Source organism: Squalius cephalus, assembly GCF_949319135.1.
Source record: "Squalius cephalus genome assembly, chromosome: 16".
In the NCBI taxonomy this organism is placed as follows: domain Eukaryota; kingdom Metazoa; phylum Chordata; class Actinopteri; order Cypriniformes; family Leuciscidae; genus Squalius; species Squalius cephalus.
Window position 1 is genome coordinate 15,339,165 of NC_137137.1, and position 5,916 is coordinate 15,345,080.

The 5,916-nt window shown below is 39.1% G+C and overlaps 1 protein-coding gene across 1 annotated transcript in view; it reads right to left on the reverse strand.

Annotated features, from left to right (window-relative positions):
- Positions 1-1,669: 1,669 nt before the first annotated feature.
- The window catches only part of LOC307173135 (uncharacterized protein), a 24,690-nt gene continuing 20,443 nt past the window's right edge, over positions 1,670-5,916 (reverse strand). Inside the window, exons 16-17 of the mRNA XM_079895988.1 lie at positions 4,555-4,598; positions 1,670-2,299 (exon numbers count right to left, since the gene is read on the reverse strand). The gene's annotated coding sequence lies outside the window, so the exon portion shown is untranslated. The remainder of the gene's footprint in view (positions 2,300-4,554; positions 4,599-5,916) is intronic.

The window sequence follows — 5,916 nt, forward strand, 5'->3', positions numbered from 1 at the left end:
ATAACTCAGAAACATAGCCAGCAGGCAAGACAGCGTGCAACGCACAAACAATACCGGACACTAGACAGAACACAGGCAGGAACTTAAATACACAGTGGCGATTAACTAAACGATTAGCAGCTGTGATGACTGTGATTAGTGTCCATGGTGACTGATCAGTGGCGGGAAACACAGACAAGGAAACACATGTGAGGAATGAAAACAAACTATAAGTCTATGAATTGAATATAACTGATCATAATGGTGACAGTAACAAGATGTCACATATAATTAAATGGACACTTTAAGCACACATATGGGAATTTCTGTATAAATGGCAAGTGAGGTACAGTACATGTTGTCAGCATACTGAAAGCTCAGCTTACAGCCGACCGGCTTCTGTGAATTTATATGAGATCTGTGACCTGAGTTTGGATGGGTTTTGAGGAGGTGTAACAAAACAACAAGCTCTCCATAATTCATACCGCTCATATTCCTCTCTTTCTCTCTCTGTCATTCTCTTCGTCCTTCTCCCTCTATCTCTCCATCTCTTTCTCACAGTAAGGCTGTTCACCTGTATTAATAAACGGTCCAACACCCCTGTGCTGCCTGTCAACATGGCCGTGTTGTGGAGGGAGGGAGGGAGGGAGGGAGAGAGAGAGAGAGAGAGGGGGTGGAGGGAGCGGGGTGTCAGAGCAACATGAATAATGGAGAGGGTGTAGACTGTGATCTGTCTCTGTCTGTCCAGCACGCTGCCACTGCCATGTTTTACTGCTGAACCCTGCATCGGCCAAACAGCATCATCTTAATTCACACGCACTAGCACACTATACACTTACTGTACCCTAAGACACCCACACTTACCCGTACACTAACACTAACAAAATAGTGTGCTTCACAGAGTCCACATTGAAAATATGGGATTGAAAATATCATTTAAACTTGGAAATACACAATCTTTAATGATTTTGACAAGTATAAAGTGCCCCTATGTTTTTTTTCCGAATATTCCCTTTCATGCAGTGTGTAATATAGTTGCTTGTGAATGTAAATGTTCTGCAAAGTTGTAAAGTCGAAAGTGCACGTTAAATAAAGTTATTGTCTCCCAAAAGAAAGAATCGACTCTGAACCGACTAGAAGAATCCTACTGCTTTACGGATCTACATCACTAAAAGATAGGCTACATTTGCATAATGCCCGTCTATGTTGTACATGTAGCCTACGTGTCTGCCTGCGAACAACTTGACCAGCCCACAACACGTCATTTTACTGACAACGGCTTCACAAATCTCGGCGTTCAACTTGGGATTCGCAAAACGCTTGCTCTAGAAATATGGATCAGTACCCAGTTTATTTGGACCAGCTTGCTCCTCAGAATCAAAACCTGTAAGTATGAATAATTATTGATGTAGGCTATATATTTTCTACCAGGTGTTCAAAATACTTAGTTTTGTGTTTTACATTGTGTAAGTTTCCGGCTAACCGGCTAACTCACGTCATTACTATCTTACTGAAATACTACTGCTAAGCAGCTACCTGTTAATGCAGATTGTCTGTCGTTCTTTGAGTAAAGATAAAGGATGGAGCAAATGTTTGTTACATCAGTCATTCACGTTAGTGCTAGGCAAACATATGCACCATTATTGATACAGTTAATACAGTTCTACCAGAAAGACTCGGGAGATAAAATGATGTAACGAAGCATACATTTATTGACAACTCAGCAAGCATTATTATAAAGTTCTTTGGCGTAGGCCCCGTCCATAGTTCGTAATCCGAGGGTAGCGGATCTGCATCTCCTGCCTGAAGACGAAGGCAGGGGCGCAGCCGACCCCCCTGGGAGGTAAGGACTGGGCCATCCTGGTGGTGGTGGGGAGGGTGGAGGTTGTTGTCGCATCGGCATCTGCGAACTCAAACATGTGTAAGTACCGATCTTTTATACGAAAAGTATAAAAACGTGATTGGATAGTAATGAAGGTAATAAGTGACGGAGTAATTGAGTCTTCCTGGCAGAACTTAGGCTAAAGCTTTCATTTCTTCCAATGTTTCATCATCGGACTTGCGCTCGATTAATATGGTAAAATCAACGCCATCGTTACTGTCAATCGCTGAGATGTAGGAAGCCTCCGGACAGAGCTGACGTTCAGTCATGGTAATGGGCGTGCAGCTTCTGACAGGTGCTGTACGCGGTAGACCAATCACAACAGACTGGGCCATCTGAGCAGAGCAGGCTCTCGGAAAGGAGGGATTTAGAGAGACTGGTTCATCCGACGAGTCGTTTGAGAATCATTGAAAAATGTGGTGATGTGCGATGTAAATTCTGAGAAAATTAAAGTGTTTTTTTTTTTTTTTTACTTTTGATGCATGTAAACCTGTTGTAGGAGACAAAATTAGGAGCCTTTCAAATATTATAATAAGAGCACTTTAAACAAACAAAAAATCTGACAGAAAGATTGTTAGACAGACAGTTGACAGGTATCGACAAACAGACAGACAGGTGGACAGTTTGATAGACAGATATTTAGTTTGATAAACAGTTATACAGATAGATAGTTTGAGAACACAGTTAGATACAGACAGACAGACAGACAGACAGACAGACAGACATACAGGGTGTTTTTGTGTTCACTGCAGTAATTAACACAAGCACACACTGTACAGCACGCGGTACAACAGCGACTATTTCTGTTAATTTCCCCCCTCATATTTTTTATTGGCTGCTCCAATTACCCCAACCAGTCGATCAAATTCATCATGTCGACTGCAGTTAATGCTCTTGTTAGCCTATTAGTGCGGTAATCTAATCAGAGAGCAGGACCATCACACAGTGAGATGTCCTAATCAGACATTTTCCCGCCAATTTCCCACTGCTCGTTAAGTTAACGATCTTTTCACAGAGCGACAAATTGTCATAATTGATTTTCTCAAAGTCAAGGCAAAGACTGCAGGACCCCTCAGGAGCTCCACTGTCCATCCCTCCATTCTCCCACCTAAAGAATAGGACCATAAGAAACATCACAAACTCATCTCATGTGGTTTGTTGGTCTTTGGAGCTTTAAACTGCATGGTCTACCAGTCTGGTTAAACTGGAGTTGGTGCCTGCAAAACCTCTCTAAAATTGGTAATCCAGACAAGTCTGACCAGCCTGGGAGACCAGCTAAAACCAGTTTAAGCTGGTTTAAGTTGAAAAGTTGACAGCCAGTGGAGTCTCAATGACAACTAAATCAGTGTATATCTTAAATAGCACAAAGTGCAAACCAGCGTTAAGAGCTGAGGAGTCATTACTGGATTCTCATATTTTCGGTGAAGAAAAGAACAAAGGAAACACATTAAAGCGTAGAAGTGCTATCAAATTAAAATTATTTTAAGCAGGCAGAGACCACAGCAGATATTTAATTTCACTTCTGTGTCGAGAGATGTCAGACAGCAAACACATTCTTCTTAAGAAAATAATGAGATTCTAACTAAACTGTGGAACATTTTCTTGCAAAAAAAAAAATATAAAAATGTGGAGGTTTCTGTTGTATTTCTGTAGAATTAATTTACAAAAATAATGTTCAGATCAGTCTTGGTACAATTAGAAGGCCACAGTCTGGAATTTTTCTTTTTCAACGGATATGAAAACTTTCACTGAAAAGAAAACAAACTGTACAAGGTTTGTTGTCAGACAGCATTCATAAAAAGCCATTCTGTTCATTCAAACATTCATCCCTTTTAAACATTCATCCCTTTTAAACATTCACAGACATTCTTCATCAAAATGTCTAAGGGATAGAAAAAAGTGATAAAAGTGAGATAGCGTGCTGCTAACAACGCCAAGGTCGTGGATTCAGTTCTAGGAATGTATGAACTGATACAATTCACTGAATACACTTTAAGTTGCTTTGGACGTAAAACGTATGTTGCCTTTGGGCTGATAATAAAAATTGACTAATAAAACTGACATACTGTACTTTATTTCTCCCATTTTCATTCCTTCACTCTTCATTCCTGTATCTTTCCTTCTCTTTCTGCTTTGGCATTTCATTTCAGCACGTTTAGAGTCTCACTGCTTATTCAGACTCACAATGGGTGAATTACTGCAAACCACAGCAGATCTGTGACACCTTCCAATTCAAATATATACTGCCTATCTTCATTAAACAGAACAATGCAGGAAGCAGAAAGATGATGTGGTCATACTAGTTTCTACTGAAAACACAGCAGCCACAATATAGAAACTATGAGAGGAATGTAAGCAGGGAGGATAGAAAAAGAGGGGAAGGGAAACATTATGAATAATGGAATGGTTAGGATTGTATATGAATGCATAATTCCACAGTGCAGGTATCCATGACAGGAGTGAGGCAGAGAATAGTTTGGAAGTGGGCAAAAAAGAGACTAGGTTGTAATTTTATGGGACGTTCTGCCTTATTTAAAGTTCAGGTTTCAGTTCCTTCTTTTTTCTGATTGGTTCTTGAATGCCACTCTCATTATTTATCATGACATTTTTCAGTTTCTATAAATAAACAACAGTATCTGTACTCATCCTGGTAAGCATGTCACCAATGCAGGCCTGAAATGTACATTACCCACCCGATCTCATCCCCTCATCCATCCATCCATCCTTCTGTCTGCCTCTGAGAGTTAAACAGAAACATCACACAGTTATTTCATCCTCTTCATGAACTTCCTTTTTCTGGACCAGTTTTCCGTTAGTACAAATGCTACTGTAATTAGGGTCATGGTGCTCTTATAGCAGAGACTGTCTAATATTGTGAGATGAGAGAGTCTGTGGCTCTTATTGGAAAAAAACTTAACGGCTTACTTGGATCATTACTATTACTATTATACTACTGTTCAAAAGTTTAGGGATGGTGAGATTGTTTTAGAAAGTAGTATCTTATGCTCACCAAGGCTGCATTTATTTGATTGAAAATACAGTAAAAACAGCAATAATGTGAGATGTTATTACAATATATATTCAAATGTAATTTATTACTTTGCTGGCAAAACTGAACTTTCAGCTCTTCAGTGTCACATGAATGATCCTTCATAAATGATTCTAATATGCAGATTTGGAGCCCAAGAAACATGTCTTATTATTATCAATGTTGAAAACAGTTGTGCTGCCTAATATTTTATGGAAACTGTTAAAAAAACTGAAATAGAAATATTTTGTCTCATTATAAATGTGTTTAAAAGTATTAATTTTATTTCTTTTTTAAATCTGACTTAACACCAACATTTTTAACGGTAGTCAATACTGTACAGTATATACATGCAGATACACATTAAAGTAGTATATCAATTCTGAAGGAATCAAACCCATGACCTTTGCCGTTGGTAGCACAACACTCATGCATTTTTTTGTAAAGTACAAATATTATATGTAGTAAGCTCATAAAAGCTGCATGCAAATCAAAATGCATGATGTTTTAGATGGAGTACAGCATGTCACACTGCAAGACATGTAAACGCTCAAAAGTATTTCATGTCAACCACCCTTTTACAGTGACAAATCATGCTTGATACGAGGTGAAATACACCCCTAGTATATGGAGCATAAATCAGACATGATTTAAAACGAGAACTGAACTGACTTGAACTGACATTTCGCCAAACAATAGATCAACTTTAACAAAAGAGCTTACTAAATTATGTGCCTATTCTAGTCTTCCTCTCCAGAATTCCCTTACAAAGATAACATTGTTCCATGTTTAACCACAAGGAACAGGAATTACAGAATATGAATGATTTAACACGAACGTGAGTGTTCGAGCGCGCATGTGAGCTTGAAACTGAAGTGAAGGACGGTGTTCAATGTCACATCTAAAACTGTGTAATGGCTTAGCGCTGTGTTTCATTTCCCCAATCAGAGAGAACAACACACTGAAACACACACACACACACACACACACACACACACACACACACACACACACACACACACACACA